This window comes from Caretta caretta, chromosome 1, assembly GCF_965140235.1.
Source record: "Caretta caretta isolate rCarCar2 chromosome 1, rCarCar1.hap1, whole genome shotgun sequence".
Classification (NCBI taxonomy): Eukaryota; Metazoa; Chordata; order Testudines; family Cheloniidae; genus Caretta; species Caretta caretta.
This window is the reverse complement of record NC_134206.1, coordinates 269,466,257-269,486,491: the sequence shown is the minus strand read 5'-3', so window position 1 is coordinate 269,486,491 and position 20,235 is coordinate 269,466,257. Positions and strand designations below refer to the sequence as shown.

Genomic DNA, 20,235 nt, shown 5'->3' with positions numbered 1-20,235 from the left:
AGGAGTCTGATTTCACAGAACAAATGTATGAATGTTAAAAAGTTGAGCACTGTTCTATCCGTGTCCTACTAGACTCTCTTTCCTACACTATAAAGCTGAGGTGTACATAAGAGTGGAATCAGTTGAAAAGTAATTTCCTTAACGATGGATTATTTGTCAGTGAAATTTTTTTAAAAACAAACAAGCAAACTCACCACTCTTAAAACCCATTTTAATTCTCACTACCTAAAGGCCAGTTCAGCTAAAGCTTGCCATTTGGGAGTTAATGTTGATTCTTACACTTTTAGCTACAAGTAGGCATGTGTTGTGTATGTACTTACTGTAGCCTGAAATATTTCACTTGATTAGGGCTCATGCCACTGTTTTAGAACAGTGATAGCATTGCGTTGGCATACTTCAGAGGAAGACTTATCCTATACTGAGTCAGAGCATTGGTCCAAATGGTCAGCACCTTTCCTCCAACAGTGATCAATACTGGTGCTTATACTGTGAGGGGGAAAAAAATCCCATCATATACATCTAGCCATTTGTGTAATGTTGTACATGACAAGGGAGGCATGTCTAAGGGTCTCTGCACAAGACTGGGAGTCAAAAATCTCAGTTCTAACCCTAAATCTGCACCAATAAATTTGCCTTATCTATGAATTTCTAATTATTCCATCACTGTAGGCACCAAATATCAGAATTAGATGTGTAACTAATGGGTAACATTAGTAGATGTGTAACATGACCTCTGCTTTACCTATTTGCCTATTTTTGCCTTTCTGAAGGGTTATGTTTGGATGTTGATAAGGAAGGTGGTGTCAGTTTGTTTAGCAGCTTCCTTTATTGACAGAAGGCTTTTACAAAAAGGAGAGTCTGGTATCATACTCTGACCATGAGAAGACTTGCACTCTGCATGAGCTACAGTGCCAAGAAACTTGTGTGATGGGAGATTAGGGCATAACCATGCATCTAAGGATGGGCTGTGTCAATCACTGGGTCCCTGTTGATCATAGCATTCTCAGAATGAAGCAGGAGGAGAATTCTATAGATAGCTAACTTATTAACATGCTAACCCACATTAAAGATGATGACTTTGAAGCTGGTCTGGAGATGGAGGGAGAGTCTGGAGTACCAATGTAATATGCTCTTGTCAATTTGTTATACTTAAATATTCTGATTATTTTTATAATGCCTATCACAATAATTTCTCCTTTCCTTTTAAGACTGTCTGCTTCATGTTGTTCAGAGCAAAAGTTACTTTGGGCCTTTGCTCCCACTGCTAAGAAGAATGCTTTGTGTTAGCTTTGCCTAGAGGTAACAAAGGCTTGGGTAGATGTGGAATGACACACCGCTAAGAGGAAGGGGCACGGTCTTCAGACTAGCCAAATGTGAAAGCAGATATTTCTTTCCACTGTTGCTGTGTATGTGTCTGAGGAGATAACTCTCTAGTAGGACACAGACTTTGCCCCACTTTGATAACCATAGGGCAAATTCTGTCAACGGAGGGTTCAGTAATAGATTCTTCCAATTCCTCCAAGCGCTTCTTCCAGTAAGCATCCCTTCTTTCCAGGTTTAAGCATAAGCTTATTTCATTCAAACATGGCTTTTTTCAGACTATTGCCATTGCCTTTCTCTGCTAAGAAAGAGAAGAGAAGATGGCTGTTAGCTGCATCTTACAATATCCCTTACTGAAATGCTATTAAGGCATGGTTAATACTTTCCCATCCAAACTTCGACAGAAAATTGTGTGTGTGTGTGTTCCTGGGGGGAGTGGAGGTTAGAGAAAACAAAAGGTTTTGTGGGAAGTGTCCAGACATTTTTGATGAAAACAGTACTTGTTTCACTTTCTTCAGCATTTTCTTTGTGGAATCATTTCCCGACCAGTTCAACCTAACATTTGTGTCAAACAGAGGAGAGAGAAGGGAGGGGTTCTGCAACTGAGAACTCTGGCAAGAGGGGCAACTTCTTATTGCTATTTTTGGGATGTAGTAGACATGTTATGAGCAAAACTATCCTGTGTCTGCATCAAGGTCAACCAGAACTTGTAGGTAGCTTAGCAGCAGTTTATGCTTGACTCTGTTAAAGGCTGCTGCTGGATCTAGAAGTATTAAAAGTGATGTGTTTCTTAATTTTCTCCTTTGGGTGTTGTGCACAGAATTAAACTTTTTTTGGTAGAGAATATTTTAAAATTCTGCACATTTTATTTGTCAAATGTGGAGGCTCCAGCATGGCTCCAGCATTGGGGAGCAGAGGCCACTGGCTGCACAAAGCTGGGAGATCACTGAGCAGCTCTTCTTCTCCCACCCCCATGACATGGACTCAGCAGTGAGGCTGCACCCAACCCTGACACAGTGCAAGGACCAGGTTTGCCCCAGAAACACCCCAGGGCATTGCCCCTCTGCACCTGGCATGGGAGGCAGGCTCAGCAAGGCAGGATCCAAATGTGGAGGGACTTAGTGTGGGGAAGGTCCAGGTATCGGTTGAGAGGGTTCTGTGTGGGGCAATCTGGGTGTGGGTGGCTCAGTGGGGGATCTGGGTGCAGAGGGGACCTGGGTGCACAGGGACTTGTTGGGGGGTGGGGTTCTGGGTGCAGTGGTAATTGGAATCTGCAGGGGTGGTCCAGGTGAAGGTGTTTGGGGCTCAGCAGGGGGTCTGGATGTGTGGGGGATAGAGCTCAGCGGGGGTCTGGGTGTGGGACAGCTCAGTGGGGGGTCCAGATGCTGGGAGAGTGGGGCTCAGTGGGGTAGGGATCCAAGTGCAAATGGTTGGGGCTCAGTGGAGTGGGGATCTGGGTGTGGCTGGCTTATTGGGGTGCTTGAGGTGCAGGGGAAGTGAGCTCATTGTGGGGGTTCTGAGTGCAGGGGGGTAAGGTTTGGCAGAAGGGTCTGGGCATGGGAGGGGGTCTGGATGCAGGGAGATTGGGCGGATAAGAACAGTCATACTGGGTCAGACCAAAGGTCCATCTAGCCCAATATCCTGTCCTCTGACAGTGGCCAATGTTAGGTGCCCAAGAGGGAATGAACAGAACAGGTAATCAACAAGTGACCCGTTCATTGTGTGACAGACTTATTTTACCAATCTGCCTGGGGCTTCAGATCAGGGTGAGGTTGCAGGATTTTTAGGGGAGGAGATGAAGGAGCACACGAAGTGACTAAGTTTAAAGCTTTATGAACCAAATAACAGCAGTGAGTGCTGGGCGCACCCCATGTCACTCAGAGGGAGGAAGAAAGCGTTAGTGCCTGAGCCCTTTAACCCACTTTCATATTTACACACACACAACCCAAGGCTGGCCAAGCCTGGGTGTAAAATAAGGAAAAGGGGGGGAAGGGTAGAGGAGAGTTCTGCCGTTTGCACAATTCATCTTGGATCCACTGTAAATCTCCGACTTGCTTCAGCTCTCAGAAGGGTTTTAAGCCCCGGGTTCTTCCGGGGGCATTTTCATCCAGGGACCCTTGTCCCATGTGCTCTCGGTACCAGTTTGAACCGGCCTTCTGTGGCTCCCTTAGTTTCCCCAAAACACATCAGTTTCAGGGTCGCAAGACTGTTTTTTAACTCACTGTCCTTCACAATTTTACTAGTTTTGCAACCCCTTCAGTTCTGTCTGGCTTAGTTCTCCTTTCTCATGGCTGGCTGGGGTTGAGATACAGGCTTCTGGCTGTTTGGCAGCAGAGAGCTTGTTTGTGTGTGCTAGCCTTGGGCTGCAGTTTTGTTCCTTATTTTTTGGGCCTAGCTGGATCATAGAGTTAACCCGTTCCTTTCTCCCTTCCTCCCCCTTCAGCCTCTTGTAACCTGCAAAGGAATCTTCCACTCCATACTCACACCTTCAACCCTTCCGAAGATATTTTCCAATGCATACAAAGGTGTTAGCAATATACATGCTGGTGCAGACCCAGGGGACCCCGTGGGGGGAGGCACATTTTATTGTGACAGTTGTTGTCCATTCCCAGCTTCTGGCAAACAGAGGCTATGGGTACCATCCTGGCTAACAGTCATTTATCTACTTCTTTTTTGAACCCTGTTATAGTCTTGGCCTTCACAACATCCTCTGACAAAGAGTTCCCCAGGTTGACTGTGCGTTGTGTGAAGAAATACTTGGAAGTAAAGGAAGCACATAATACAAGTAGGAAGGGCTGAGCCAGTACGGCCCTTCTTAGGTCTCCTCTAGGTTTAAATATCTGGAGGGGGAGCTTCTACCCCTTCCCCTGGAAGATTATTAGGGCCTAATTAGACTCCATTAGCAGCCCTAGTTCCCTGATAACTAGTTTAAATGCGCTGGGCCCCCGTGTATCCCCTTCTTTGCCCTACCTGCCCCTCCTTTCCTACTCCCCGTTGGGCTGGATCGCCCCGGGTCCCTCGCCTCATGGCACTGACTGGCCCCCAATGAAGAGACACTTCAGGGGTTGGGTTTTACACATGGAACCGTCCTGCCACCTGCGCAGCCTCTCTCGCGGGGGCGGCTCCCCTCCCCAGGCACAAGCCTGAGGCCAAAGCTGCTGCTCGGCGCCTTTGCTGGGCGGGAGGCGCCTCTGGCCCCCGGGAGAGCGGCGGGGGCAGCAGGCGGCGCGGGACAGGCCCGCCCGGCCCCAGGGTCAGAGCGGGGGCGGCCCCGGCCCCGGCCCCAGGGAGGAGCAGGGTGAGTGCGGGGGAGACACGCCCCGGGCAGGGCAGGGCAGGGAGCTCCGTGCCCCTTGGCGGGGGGCGGCGGCGGCAGCCCGGGCCCTGGAGCGGGCGGGGCAGAGAGAGGCTCCGCTGGCGGGGATTGCCGTGCGGAAGGGAGGACGGCGGGAGGGCCCGCGGGCAGGTCGCGGGTAGGTGGGGCCGGGCGGGGGGAGCCTGTCTCACCCTGGCACCGCGCAGAGCCCCGAGGCCGTGGCAAGGCGCGTGAAATCCTGGGATGTTTCCGTGTGGCCCCGCCAGTCATTTTGCAGGCCAGGTCTGTCGTGAATTCTGCTGGAGGAAACTTCGCAAATACTTGACAGGTGCGTGACAGGGCTTGTCGATCTAGGTGGCTGTTGTTTTCAGTCGCGCTTCCCCCACGGGGGAGCTGGTGTGCCCTCTAGTGCGGTGGTTTTCGAGCTGTGGTCCACGGACCCTTCGGGGTCTGCAGGCTGCCTAAGATTTCCAAAGGGGCCTCTGCATCTGGAGTCAGAACTTTGTAGGGGCCCACAAAAGGGGAAAAGGTTGAAAACTGCTCTAGTGCAGTCAGTGGTGCGAGTAGAAATCATTTCTTGCTAGTGTGCTCGTGGGAGGGACACAAAGGGGGAGGGGTATGTGACCTCCCCATGTGACGCCCCCCCCCGTCCTACCCTCAGGCTGGTGTCCCCGTGCTCTCCCCATCCCCTCCCCATGATCCACATCCATCCCATGTTACCAGGCAGTGGGCTTTGTCCTCCTCCTGCTGCGCCGGAGACTTCTGCGGTGCAGACCCCAGGCAGGAGGACTCAGGAGATGCAGCTGAAGGAAGGGCTGGAGGGGCTCTCTGGAACCGCAGCAGCGAAAGGAGAGAACATGGGGCCACCCCAGCCCTGCCCCGAGTCCTTCCACGCAGCTGCGTTTCCTGAGTCCTCCTGCCTGGGGTCTGTACAGCAGCCACGCCGGAGGACAGGGTTGGAGGGGCAGGGCCGTGGGCAGTACAGCCAAGCCAGAGGTGCTACCAGCGTTCTGCTCCTTTCGCCACTCCATTTCCCGGGAGAGCCCTAAACCACAGGGCTATCCTGGGAATGGCAGCGGTGAAAGGAGCAGAACGTGAACCCTCCTCCGGCAGGGCTGCTGTACCACCCCTAGCCCTTCCACGCAGCTGAGTCCTCCTGACTGGGGTCTGTACGGCAGCCCCACGGAGGACAGGGCTGAGGGCGGGTCTGGGGGCGGTATAGCGGTGGTGTCGGAGGAGCTGCCAGTGTGGGGCTGCCCGGCAGCCCCACCTTCTGCTCCTTTCCCTGCTGCAGTTCCCGGGAGAGCCCTGTGGTTGAAAAATCGGTATCTAGTGCAGCGAGAGGGCAGAGCCCCCCCAAAGTAATGTGGATGTGGGGGTTGCGGAAGGCAGCGGGGACTAGGGGCAATGGGGGTGGGGGGAGGCAGTGGGGGGCTGGAGCCCGAAGCCCTGTGGCCAGAGACTGCTGCCCCGTCACTCCAGGGCTGAAGCCTGAGCCCTACCGCCCCTGGGAAGGTGAGGAACTCACCAGCTGCTTGGTCCTTCAGCATTGTGCCCCAGGTGTCTCCACAGGTCCCTGCTGGCACCCCAGCAATCAACACCAAGGTTGTGCATCCAGGAGCAACAGGAATGGGAAGGGGCAGCTACTTTCTCCTCCCCAATAGCAGCCCAGGAGGTTGTGGCCGCAAGAAAAGGCATGTGGCCATGGTGGCCGCATTCGAGAAACACTGCGTCTAGACTTTCATATCAGTCTTAAGGGAGGCTATCTTAGGCCCCCAATCCTGTACTTCCCTTTGTCTTGGTTCAGAGGTCAGTCAAGTGGAGGCAGTTACAGGACTGGGGCCATAAAAGGTATATTTTCCATGCCAGCTCACCTTGAAGGTAGACACTATAAAGTATTTGATTTTTGAACTGCAGTTAACTTAAAAAAATTAATATCCATCAGTTATCCCTACATAGTAGTTACTCAGTAGAAGCTTTTAGTTGCTGCTGCCAAATATTATCAAATATTATGAATGCTTTTGAACATCTGTGCACTGAAACTTTGCATTAGTAATGGTTTAATAGTTTACATAAAGAATATATCATGAAGACTTTTCTAAACCTTTTTGTTTCTAAAGTGTTCGTACAATGCTTCCATAAGTACTATATCGCTTTTTTATATAGAAGGTTTAATTAATACCTTTATACCCCCTGCAGAGGGCAGAACTATCCTATGTCTTTTGTCTTCATTCAACATTGCACTGTACTAGCTTTCAACTAACTGTATACGCGTGGAACTCCTAGAATAACTTTCTTTTTAATAAATATGTTCTTAAAATTCTTATTTTCTCATACCTTAATGTTGTTAAGCTGGCTGGTTCATAACTCCAAGTCTCTTGCAAGTCATTTTGAGAAAATATTAAAACCAATGTCAAAAGTTTTGACACGAGAACATTGTATTGTAATTGTTTAGACTAGGCAGAGTGAGTTTTGTGTGCACAAACATATATATATATATATAAAACACACAACCCCCCACTTTGCCTAGTCTAAACACCCAAAGATGATATTCTAGTCTGTTTAGTAGCATCTTATTTATATATATAATCTGTAATTTTGAGATGTAACCAAAAAGACTTGACTGTATTTCTGATTGTTTAGACTAGGCAGAGCAACTTTGTGTTTGTGTGTGTGTATTTAAAAAAAATTTTTTTGAGCTGTAACCAAAACAATATCTTTGGTTTTCATAAACAGGTGATTCACAGCTATGGCTTTCTAAAATTTTGTAAGTGGTATTGTACAAAAATGTTTCTCCAGCTTTAGTTTTCAAGTATAGAAAATTGATATTTGTAGAAATTGTTCTAAAAACACTTTCTTATGGACCTCCTTAAACGGGAGATGCCAAACACAGAATTCACACTGGTGTTGCATCATAGCATTATTATGGTGTTGAATACATTTCAGATAGCGTTATTAGTAAGTTTCCTCCTCTATTGGTAGTTGTGGTTGGATTTTTAGTGGGGAGAGTATTTACTGGGGGAAAAAATCATATGATCTTGTTACTTAAGTATTTGTCTCTGTTTTGATTTCCATTAAGAACAAAGGAGCAGGGGGAAATTGGAAGTAGTTTAAGCCACTTTAGCATGTGGGTCTCTTTAAAACTATATTTACTGATAAGTCTACAACTTAATTTTCTCCTAGCTAATATGAAATTATAATAAAATTTGGAATAATTTATTAGCTTACATACAAAAGCCAGTCAAAATGCTAGGAGGATAAATACAAAATATCAATAACACTTACTGGTCACATCAAACTAAATGAACTCAATCCTAAAATGAATTCAGTTAGCCATAAGCATCCTCTTCAGACCAAAGCTCATGGCCTAAATTTTCAGAAATGATAAATACATTTGGGTGCTTTGTGTGGGATTTTTGGGGGGTGCCCAACTTGACAAGTCTTTTTAAGGAGCCTTATTTTCAGAGGGCCAATTCGCAAAACATTCTGAAAATCAGGGGCCCTTAAAATGTCTCAGATTGGGCACCGGAAATCGCTAATCACTTTTGAAATGGCTCAGCGGGGGAAGTGATTTCCAGAGCTGCAGGCCCTCCACCAAGAACATCCTTCTAGTCACTAAAGTGTAGTCATATTCAAGTGTAAGGACAGTCAGCAATAGTAACCCACCATTCAGATATCTCAGACCTTTCCTAGTCAGGCTCCAGATATATAGGGACAATGCTCCTGATTACTTTGGTAGACAAACTTTTGAGTTCAGGGATTGTAGCTCTATAATACTAACTTTTGATGGTACATATTCCACCAAGATGACTTAATCCTTCCAACATTATTTAAAAAGGTACATTACTATACAGCATTTGTTGATGGGTTTTACTTGTGAAAAATGTGAGATCAGTTGCTATCAGAAAAAAATCTTCAGAATACAGTACCCAAAAATTGCTTTGGATAGTATTAAATCCTTATTATATTATGTTAGAAATTATTGCTATCTGACTAATCATAGTTGGTCATGAGTCATAAAAATCAGTACAGCTACATGCTTCAGAGCTACTTCTAATCACCTGATTGTAACTTCAAAACACTAACAAAATCAATATATCGATCTAACACCAGGAGAAACAAATAGCGGTGGAATGGCTATATTTAGTTTCTGAATCCTTCTAAGATTTTCTATTTATATAGGTTCTTATAGTGCCTGTCAGTTGAATCTGAGCATCTCTCAAGAATTAAAAAGAAATTATCTCTCTCCCTTTCCAGCAGATAGTTCTATCTTGGTTAAGCTTTTTCAGAATTGTGTTTGTGTGTGAGATAATGGACTTATTGCAGGAAAGGTAAGATGGAGATGAGCTTTGCATCTGGTTCTGAATGGGGTGAGTTCTGTGGTTATTCATATTTCTTGCAGACATGAGTTTCTTGGTTTTGGTATAGCTCCAGAAAAAGTTGTACCCTATGTTATGCCATTTCCTATTTCCAGTGGAATGTACCTGTCAAGCGAGAACATGGTCATGAAGAGAGGGGTGATCTTTCCAACAGCTAGGGTAAATCACATAAAGGATTTTAAATATCAAGACAGACTTTAACTCCTTACTCAGTCATGATCCAGAGCAGAGAACTAGGATGACATATTCCTGGTGACCTGTTCTGCTAAGCAGATGGACTGCTCTCCCATAATAATGCTCTTGGCTCACAGTGAGAGGAAGGACGAGAGCCATGTCAGGATATTTCTGTTCAGGACACTTCTGTTTACAGCATCTTTTGGGTCAGGAGGATATTAGTTGATCAGTGGTATCAAATGCTGTAGAGGGGTCCAGAAGGATGTGCATGGATGTATTTCCTTTGCCTGTGAAAGGAGAATATAATTTATCAGAGAAACAAGCTGTTGCTCTGGACTTTCTGCTGTGACCTGGCTTGGAGCCTGACTGGGAGGGATCTAGGATACTGGAAATTGAGTGGCACTGGAGACTCTTTTTCTCTTCTCCCTTCCCCCCGCTTATGGATTAGCTTGCTTAGAAAAAGCAAGAGTGGTAACTTGTTTGGTCTTAAGCCTCAATGCTGGTTTCTCTAATTCTGGTTAGACTACTTTGTCTTTCAGAGTAGGTCAAAATAAGCAGCTGCAGCCATAAAGGAGAAATATTCCACTGATTTCAAAGAATAGTTCCTAACTCTGTGTGTGTTTAAAAGCATTTTCTCCCTTTCCCAGACTTTTTCCTCCTCTCGTTAGGCTGGCTTCAGCTTTCAATTGTTTATCAACTTGGCCCTACCACTTCTTAATTTTCACTTCTTATTAAAGTAAGGCAGAAGGTAATGATTCCAGTTGAGTATAGGAAAAGTAGTAGTTTAAAAGCAGCGCACATGCATGTTTTGCGAAGGTAGAAGTTTAATTTAAAACCATTTTTGTTTGTTCATTCTATCTGGTTTTCACTTGAATATGGCTTTCATTTGGTCTTCATCTAGCACAGTGCTGGCTTTTAACTATCACTTCTATTTCTGTTAAAAAAAATCTAAGCAGAGTGCTGCTTTGCTATTCTGTTTATTGGAAGAAAAGCAGAATATTTCCATCAAGTAGGTTGAATAAAAGTAAAGTAATAATAACTGACACAAACAGATTCATAGAAGTGAGACTGACAAACTGGGGGAAAGAGTACTTTTTTTTTCTTTTTCCTACTAATAGTTCCAGGAATATTGGATTAGTTGCATGAGATCAGAGCTGTAGTCCATCTAGATCAGTATGCTGTCTCTGACAGTGTCTACAATCGGATGCCTCAGGAAGGTGCAAGGACTTTCAGAGTGGATAACTGTATGATAACCAGCTGAGAAAGTACTTCCTTGGTAAATCCTGTTAGCTGGAGGTTGGCTTATGCTATCAAAAACAAGAGGGTTTATATACCTTTTTATTTTTTACAAAAGAAAACTTAACTAATGTGAATGTTTTAATTAACCCTATAAATTACTATTTATTTTTTGAATTTTGCTAAGCAGTAAGCCACAACAGAACAATGTCTTGTGACAAGTTAATTATGTAGTATGTAAACAAAAATCTTTTTGGCCTGTTTTTAAATTTACTGCCATTGTATTTTGGCAGAGAAAATAAAAACATCTGATTTACGTTCTCTGTACCATTTATTATTTTTATATCTCTAGCATGTCCCCTCTTACTCATCTCCTTTCACTTTGGTCTTTTTCATTGCCAGATGACTGGGATCAAGGACATAAATGTCCAACTTGATTTTAAAATAGTCTTGGAGAGACTATCTTTTAATCTAAAATTTAATATCTTTGAGATTGTCAGAAGTAACTGGCAGTTGAGACATGCATCATTTTGATGCTCATACTGTTGATCCTTGTAGCATCAATTTGCAGTGTTAGGGAAAACAGACACTGTATATTTGGTGCTATACAGCCCCAGGTTTGGAGAAGCGCAAGGGCTGCCATAAGTAGGCAAAACCCAGGAGGAAGTGGCAAGTAAAATATGCTAGTAGGCATGGACAGTAAGAGAATTGAGTAATGTGAGGAGGGAGAGGAAAACAAAGGTATATGCTATAGTGAAGTAGATGTGAATGTTGACAATTATTAGTTTTGAAAGATTACAGACAGACAAATTTATGGGGGCAAAGGACACAAAAGACAAAAGCAACTTAAAAATAGGGCGGAGGCAGGGTCTCAGACCTACAATTTCCTTAAACGTAACTGTTTTAGGTATTACTTATAAGTGATGCCCCGAAACCATATTTAAAAATGAGTTAAAGGATAAAGAGCACCATCCTCCATTAAGGAACGCCAGCTTTTAAAAATGAAAATGCTTTTATTCACTGTCTGCGGTGTTAACTGAAGCTGCATTGGATAGAAGAGTGTGGCTGGATGCTAGCTGTCTGAGATCTTCAAGGCTGTGTCATGTGAAGAACAGATTCCTTTGAAACAGGGGAAAAAAATTTATATCTCTCCACAAACTCAAAACTAATGGACTGGATTATGGTCAGGTAGCATATCTAGGAGTAGAACCCAATGATGCTGGTACCCGGTCTTCTGCTCTAACTGCTTGACAATGATTCCTGTTTATATTGTAGACTAGCATGATTTTTAAAACTTGGTAGGTTTGTGGTGATCCACATAAAGTTTCACAGAATTATTTCAAAACACCTTTGCATGCATGCATTTCACCAAAATTATTTAGAAACCTTAAACAAATTAAAGGTCATGTTCTTTGCTGGCAGAGCTCCATGGAAGTAAACGGAGTTACAGCAAAAGAGATTTTTGGCCCTAAGATTTCTTTTGTATTCATTAGAAAGATTGGAATACCATTATTTCCATAGTATAATGCATAATTTGATGTTGGAGGATGCATTTTCAAATGATATACCAATTACTACTAAAATACTGCTGTGTATATTGCATCTCTTGTGACATGTTCTTGATCAGATTTATTAAGGGGTTCAGAAATAAAACCTCTGCATATTTGTAGTAATCTTTCTGTATTCGTAGGGTGATTTTTATATATGCATGTTCTGAGTAATTGAGTTCACAAGAAGGCCTTTATACAGCATATAAACTTGCTGGACAACCAGGGCCTACTCTTTGACTGGCTGGTGCAGTAAAGTTTGAGTACTTCTACTCTTCGGCGCCCTTCCATTAGGGTTTGCAGTAAGCTAAGACTGAACTGGTAAGTTATATTACATTTCATGTATTCTGTTGCAAATTGGACCTAAATTCTGCAGCAAAGCCTTTGGCATCTATGGCATTCTGGTGCAGCAGACTAGAAATTCTTTGGCAGCTTGTTTAAAAATTTAAAAATGAGGTTTATAATCAATTGCATATGAAAATGAATAATATAATCAGTACACTCCCCACTGCCATTTAGTTTATACCAAATTCAGTGTATACTCTTCCCATGTTTTCAGTTTCTCATATGCCACATACTTTTATATTGACAATGCATAACTACATTGTTGACATTTTTGATGGGGGTGTGGGGAGAAGTTGGAGAGCCTCACAGCTGAAAAGAGAACAGTTTGCCTAGGGTTGTGGTGGATTCTCCAACACTAGCAATTTTTAAATCAAGATAGGCTCTGGGCATTATTTTGATGAAGTTCTCTGGCCTGAGTTGTACTGGAAGTCAGATTAGATTATCACAATTATCCCTTTTGGCCTTTGAATCTGCACATCTATGAATTGGCACCTTTTGGCAACTGGGGGTGTTGGAGGCAGTATTGGATTATAGGATAAACATTTTAGCTGGTTATTTTTGTGAAAAATCTGTGACATAATAAACAATGACAATAAGATTGTCATGATTTAGTTTGAGCTAACCTGTTAAAATGAACTGGGCAGTTCATACCTTTCCCACTGTCTCCAGAATTGGGAAGAAAATGTGGCATTGCTTTGTACTTGGTTCATGCTTATTATCTTTAAAAGTATGAGGGCAAGAAGCATGTATTGATTTTAAATGAAAACTCAGATTCTGGAGCAGTTCAGTAAGGAAGGAGTGAATTCCATGGGCAATTCCATGGCCACCAGATGAACTGTGCCCCAGTATGTGCACTCTAAACTTGCCACAAAACTATTTTACACTTTCCATCACAGAAGTGTACTAGTGCTTTTCTACAGGACTTTAGCTACACCTTCAAATACCTCCACTTTTGCACTTTAGGCGTTTCTCATGCTAGAATCAATGCATGGACAGCTAATCAAGTAATCTAACTGGATTATACCAGTTGTTATAACTACAAATGATGAACAGGTGTGAGTGAATCATACAGCGTCAGGAGCTTGCAGGAGGCCTGTACTTCTCAGACACTTGAATTATTTGTAATGGTATGGAGAATGTGGGAGACTTCTGTGTTTATTAATATTATGTGCATCATTTCACTTACTGTTAATTTGCTTGATTGCATGGAGTTAAATCAAAGGAGGCTCATGGGGTGGGGGGAAACAAACAGGAAATTAAATAATGGCAGAGAGAAGATGCCTTCAGAGAGAATACCAGGGTTCCTTAAGGGAACACTTGGGAGAGCCATTAATTGTGACATGCCCACCCACCTGGTTCCAGCTAGGGTAGCAGGTTTATTTTCCCTAGGCCCAAGATATTGGGATCAAAGGGACACAAAACCATTGAAGACTTAGGCCTGGTCTACACTACGGGGTTAAGTCGAATTTAGCCGCTTTAGGTCGATTTTTAAAATGAACGCGTCCACACAACCACCCTGTTCCGTCAACTTAAAGGGCTTTTAAAATTGACTTCTCCCCGGCGAGAGGAGAAGTGCTAAAATCGACCTTGCTGGGTCGAATTTGAGATAGTGCAGATGCAAATCGACAGTATTGGCCTCTGGGAGCTATCCCATAGTGCTCCATTGTGACCGCTCTGGACAGCACTTTGAACTCCGATTCACTAACCAGGCACACAGGAAAAGCCCCAGGAACTTTTGAATTTCATTTCCTGTTTGGACAGCATGGCGCACTTGGCAGCACAGGTGACCATGCAGTCCCCACAGAATCTCAAATGAGCTCCAGCATGGACCGAAAGGGAGACACTGGATCTGATTGCTGTATGGGGAGAAGCATCTGTGCAGGCAGAACTCTGATCACAAAGAAGAAATGGAAATATATTTGCCAAAATCTCACAGGGCACTTTGGAGAGAGGTTACAACGGGGACACACAGCAGTGCTGCGTGAAAGTTAAGGAGCTGAGGCAAGTCTACCAAAAGACAAAGGAGGCAAAGGGTTGCTCCGGGTCAGAGCCCCATACATGCCACTTCCATGATCAGCTGCATGCCATTCTAGGAGGGGACCCTACCACTACCCCACCATTGTCCGTGGACACCTGCAAGGGGGGAGTCTCACGCAACAGGGAGGAGGATTTTGTGGATGAGGAGGAGGAGAATGCGCAGCAGGCAAGCGGTGAATCCGTTCTCACCGACAGCCAGGACCTTTTCATCATCCGGGAGCCAATACCTTCCAAAGGCGGGATCCCTGACCCTGAAGCTGGAGAAGGCACCTCTGGTGAGTGCACATTTGTAACTACAGTACAGGGTTTAAAAGCAATAGTGTTTAATGTTTGATTTGCCCTGAAGAATTGGGATACATTCACAGCCAGTACAGCTACTGGAAAAGTCTGTTCACATATCTGGGGATGGAGCAGGAATCCTCCAAAGACATCTCCATGAAGGTCTCTTGGAGGTATTCTGAGAGTATTCTGGAATCATTGCAACACAAAGCATGGCAGCGAATGGTCCTGGGTTTTGGTCGCATTCAAGCAACATTTGGTCTATATCTTTGTGTTGTTAGCCTCAGGAGAGTAATATCATTCATGGTCACCTGGTTGAAATAGGGGAATTTTTGTAAGGGAACAGTAAAAGAACGCTGTTCATGCTAGGCTGTTTGCGCTTGGCTAAAAGGGATCATCCCGGAGAATAGACATGTAGGGGGAGGTGTGTGCTGCACATCCACCCGAAAACCACAGCCCCTCCTTCTAAATGTGAAACCCAACCCATTGCTTGCTATGGGAAAGGATGGCGCTGCAGTTTGAAACCATTCCCACATGTTATGCATAAGAAGCCAACCCCACGTACCCTTTACCTTACCATGGCTGCATAGAAATCGAATTCTGTTGCCCAGCCATGTGTGATGTGTCACCATACCGGCAGGTACTCCATATAAAAGGCAAAATGCAACTTTGTACCTAAAGCACATGTGTTGTCTGCTGTGAATTGTTTGATTCACAGTGAAAGAGTCTCCCTTTTGTTCTCAGAAATGTATCATCTTAAATTTTACTCTCCCTTTTAGTCTCCCCCCAAGTGCAAATGTTTCTAGGCTCCCCCTATCATCTCCATCACTGAGGTTATTGCAGATTAGAAGGTGAAAAAAACACACTCACGATGACATGTTTTCTGAGCTCATGCAGTCCTCCTGCACTGATAGGGCACAGTTGAATGCATGGAGGCATTCAGTGTTAGAGGCTGGGAAAGCATTAAGTGAGCGCGAAGAGCAGAGGCAGGAGGTGATGCTCAGGCTAATGGGGGAGCAAACAGACATGATGAAGCATTTGGTACAGCTGCAGGAAAGCCAACAAGAGCAGACTGCTGCTGCATCCATTGTACAACTGCCTGACCTCCTCCCCAAGTTCCATATCCTCCTCACCCAGATGCCCAAGAACGCGGGGAGGGAGGCTCTGGGCACCCAGCACTCCACTCCAGAGGATGGCCCAAGCAACAGAAGGCTGTCATTCAAACAGTTTGATTTGTAGCTTGACTACAATAAGTAATGTGGCCTTGTACTTTCCTCCTCCCCCACCCCACCCGGGCTACCTTGTCAGTTATCTCCCCCCCTTTTTTTTTAATAAAGAAAGAATGCATGGTTTCAAAACAATAGTTACTTTATTTTGAAGGGGGGAGGGTGGTTGGCTTATGGGGAATTAAAATCAACAAAGGGGGGCGGGTTTGCATCAAGGAGAAATACACACAACTGTCACACCGAAGCCTGGCCAGTCATGAAACTGGTTTTCAAAGCCTCTCTGATGTGCAGCGTGCCTTGCTGTGCTCTTCTAATCACCGTGGTGTCTGGTTGCTCAAAATCGGACGCCAGGCGATTTGTCTCAAACTCCCACCCTTCCATAAATGTCTCCCCCTTACTCTCACAGATATTATGGAGCACACAGCAAGCAGCAATAACAATGGGAACGTTGGTTCCGCTTGTTAGGATATAGATATTCAGGCCTGTCTGTAAAGGCCTATACTCTAATTTAGGTGTATTCTTATCAATTAGCTAGTTCTAGAGGTATAAAAGAGAGAATCAAAATCACTGTCTGACTGTATAAGGCCTTTGGCTAAGCAGCAGAGGCAGCCATAAGCTGGGAAACGAACGGTCACATCCTCACATTCCAAACTAGTCACATTGAAATAAGGTGCTATTGGGCTGTTAGGCATTATCAGGACAGGATTGTATTCCTATCACCTCCAGAGAAAGGGAAGTGCCTAGAAAATGTAAAAGAAAATTTAGTGTGATAGCATCCTGTCTGGCAAGAACTCACTTACCAATAGCTGGGATGTGAAATCCTCACTTCTGTATTGTTTTGTCATTATAGTTCCCACTTTGCTATTGTTTATTTGCATGGTCTCTGTCTGGTTTTGTGATTGTTTCTGTCTGCTGTATAATTAATTTTGCTGGGTGTAAACTAAGGTGGTGGGATATAATTGGTTAAATAATCATGTTACAATATGTTAGGATTGGTTAGTTAAATTTCAGTAAAATGATTGGTTAAGGTATAGCTAAGCAGAACTCAAGTTTTACTGTATAGTCTGCAGTCAATCAGGAGGTGTGTGTGGGGGAAATGGGAACAGGGAATGGGGGTGGGGAAATTGGAATCATGGTTTGCTAAGGGGGGGAATGGGAACAGGGACACAGGTAAGGCTTTGTGGTGTCAGAGCTGGGAAGGGGGACGCTAAGGAAGGAAACTGGAATCATTCTTGTTGGAAGTTCACCCCAAAAAACATCGAATTGTTCGCACCTTTGGCCTTTAGGTATTGTTGCTCTCTGTTCATGTGAGAAGGACCAGGGAGGTAAGTGGGTGAAGGGATAAGCCCCTAACAGTGCTGAGGTCTGACCTAGTCAGCAAACAGCGCCAACGAGCTTTTAAACGTCCCAAGGCACATTCTACCACCATTCTGCACTTGCTCAGCCTATAGTTGAACTGCTCCTTACTACTGTCCAGGCTGCCTGTGTATGGCTTCATGAGCCATGGGAGCAAGGGGTAGGCTGGGTTCCCAAGGATAACTATTGGCATTTCAACATCCCCAACGATAATTTTCTGGTCTGGGAAGTAAGTCTCTTCTTGTAGCTGCTTGAACAGCCCGGAGTTCCTAAACCTTTTAGTGTCATGCACCTTTCCCGGCCATCCCATGCTGATGTTGGTGAAATGTCCCTTGTGATCCACCAGTGCTTGCAGCACTATTGAGAAGTACCCCTTGTGGTTTACGTACTAGTTGACAAGGTGGTCTGGTGCCAAGATAGGGATATGCGTTCCGTCTATCGCCCCACCGCAGTTAGGGAAACCCATTGCAGCAAAGCCATCCACTATGACCTGCACATTTGCCAGAGTCACTACCCTTGATAACAGAACGTCAATGATTGCATTGGCTACTTGGATGACAGCAGCCCCCACAGTAGATTTGACCACTCCAAATTGATTCCTGATTGACTGGTAGCAGTCAGGCGTAGCAAGCTTCCACAGGGCTATTGCCACTCGCTTCTCATCTGTCAGGGCAGCTCTCATCTTGGTATTCCTGCACTTCAGGGCAGGGGAAAGCAGCTCACAAAGTTCCAGGAAAGTGGCCTTATGCTTGCGAAAGTTTTGCAGCCACTGTGAATCATCCCATACCTGCAACGCTATGCTATCCCACCAGTCTGTGCTTGTTTGCTGGGCCCAGAATCGGCATTCCATTGTACCAACCAGCCCCACTGCCGTCATGATGTCCCAATTGCCACAGCCCATGCTTTCAGGAACCTCTGGGTCCATGTCCTCATCAAAATCGTCCTCGTGCTGGCATCTTAGTCTGGTTCTGCAGATACTCCAGGATAATGCACAAGGTGTTTACAATGCTCACAACAGCAGCGGTGAGCTGAGCGGGCTCCACGCTATGGCGTCTGCAGGAGAGCAGAGTTGTAGTGGAAGCGGTGGATGACGATGGATGCCACGAGAATAGATATTTATACAGAACGACGAGAGGACCTGCGAGGTGGATTTATGGCACCAGGAGAGCAGAGTTGCAGCGGAAGCAGTGGATGACGACAACATGGAGCAATTTGCTATTGAGACTGAGCTCATTTACAAGAGCAGGAGAGTAGAGTTGCAGCGGAAGTGGTGGATGATGATGGTTAGCAGTTGTACTGCACCGTCTGCTGACAGCAGCACGCATGGCACAACAGCAGTGGTGACTGTGAGCTGAGCTGAGCGGGCTCCATGCTTGCCGTGGTATGGCGTCTGCACGGAAAAAAGGTGTGAAATGATTGTCTGCCGTTGCTTTCACGGAGGGAGGGGCGACTGACAACATGTACCCCAAACCACCCGCGACAATGTTTTTGCCCCAGGAGGCATTGGGAGCTTAACGCAGAATTCCAATGGGCAGCAGAGACTACGGGAACTGTGGGATAGCTACTCACAGTTCACCGCTCCGTAAGCTGATGCTAGCCATGGTAGTGAGGATGCACTTCGCTGACTTAATGTGCTTAGTGTGGACATATGCAATCGGTTTCTTAAAATCGATTTCTATAAAATTGTCCTAATTTCATAGTATAGACGTACCCTTAGAGAGGAAGGACGGGGGTGAGCAGGCACTCTGGGCAGCCATGGCTGGAGGTGACTCTCTGGCAGAGGGCAGCACACAGAATGCTGCAAGAGTCTGTCTTTCTCTGTGGCCAGGAGTAAAGGTGTACAGGCTGAGTGGAACTTACCCAAATCTTGCAAGAGGATGGAAAATAAAGTTTAGGTAAGTTTTAGGTGTGTTGGCCTTGTCACTGCAAATATTTTCTGGTTACAAAGTTGCCTGTAGAGAGAACTCCTGCATAGAGCAAAGACGAGGTGGCTCTGCTAGAAGAGTGACTGTGAGAAATGGGTGCTGAAGCCTAGGGAGACCCAGTTAAAGAGTGGTAGAGTCAGGGGACTCCTCCTTGAGTGAAGTGGAGGCCCAGAACCTAACACTAGGAAGGTGTGCTTACAAGATGGGGTACAAGGCATGGCACACTCTGTGCTCCATGACAGATGATAGAATCCATCTAATCTAGGATAGTTGTATGCCTGCTACAAGAAATCTGCAGTTCACATGTTTGTGGCAAGTTTAAATAAAGATTAGCGTAATGATAATATGCAGTTGAGAATCATTCACTTGTAGAAATCTTTGAAATAGGTTGGAGGAGATTTTTCTCTAACAGCAATTTTTATGAAGGTCGCCTAGCATAAAGACTGTTTTAATGAAATTTTATTGAACTGGTTTTGTTTAATGATTTTCAGATTATGAAGTTGACTTACAGTGCTTCACCATTATTGATTCCTGTTTCTTGCCTCTTCTGTAGACCAGCATATTTAAAAAAAGATTGGATCACTTAATACATAGGTCTCCATTTAAATAATTACTATCTTCACCAATAACTGAAGTAACTTCTAAGCCTTAGATACCAGAAAATGGTGCAGAGAACAAGTTTTAGAGTACTGTAAACTAAAGCTTGTGACTTTTATGTGTTACAAGTAAGAGTGGTTTTTTTAAATAACAAAACTTGAATTATTAAACTAGAGCTAGGCTTTTTGATAAACTTCAATGCCAGTCTCATGAACATGCAGAATTATGGTTTTTGCTGTACTTTGTACAGGGAACTTGTTACGGTCCATTGGATTCCTGATGCAAAATATAAAAGGGATTTGCACAACTGGTGAAGTTGGCTAGGTAAAAGGAAAATCCACTTTTGAAAGCCTGCTTAAATTTTATTCAGATGTAGATGTCTGGATTTCATTACAGCATTTGATACCCATCTCATGTAATACTACTTGTGTAAATAATTCACATTGGTTTGAATATGAAGATTGTTACATGGATTGAAAACTATGAAGGAGTATAAAC

The 20,235-nt window shown here is 44.6% G+C and overlaps 1 long non-coding RNA gene across 3 annotated transcripts in view; it reads left to right on the top strand.

Moving 5' to 3' along the window:
• Positions 1–4,469: 4,469 nt before the first annotated feature.
• LOC142070559 (uncharacterized) overlaps positions 4,470–20,235 on the top strand; it is a 265,748-nt gene continuing 249,982 nt past the window's right edge. The window contains exon 1 of one of the 3 annotated variants that reach the window (XR_012666419.1): positions 4,470–4,618. This is a non-coding gene — a long non-coding RNA (uncharacterized LOC142070559). Of the gene's footprint in view, positions 4,619–4,774; positions 4,965–20,235 lie in introns of those variants that run through there. The other 2 variants (XR_012666418.1, XR_012666417.1) reach the window with 2 other exon arrangements.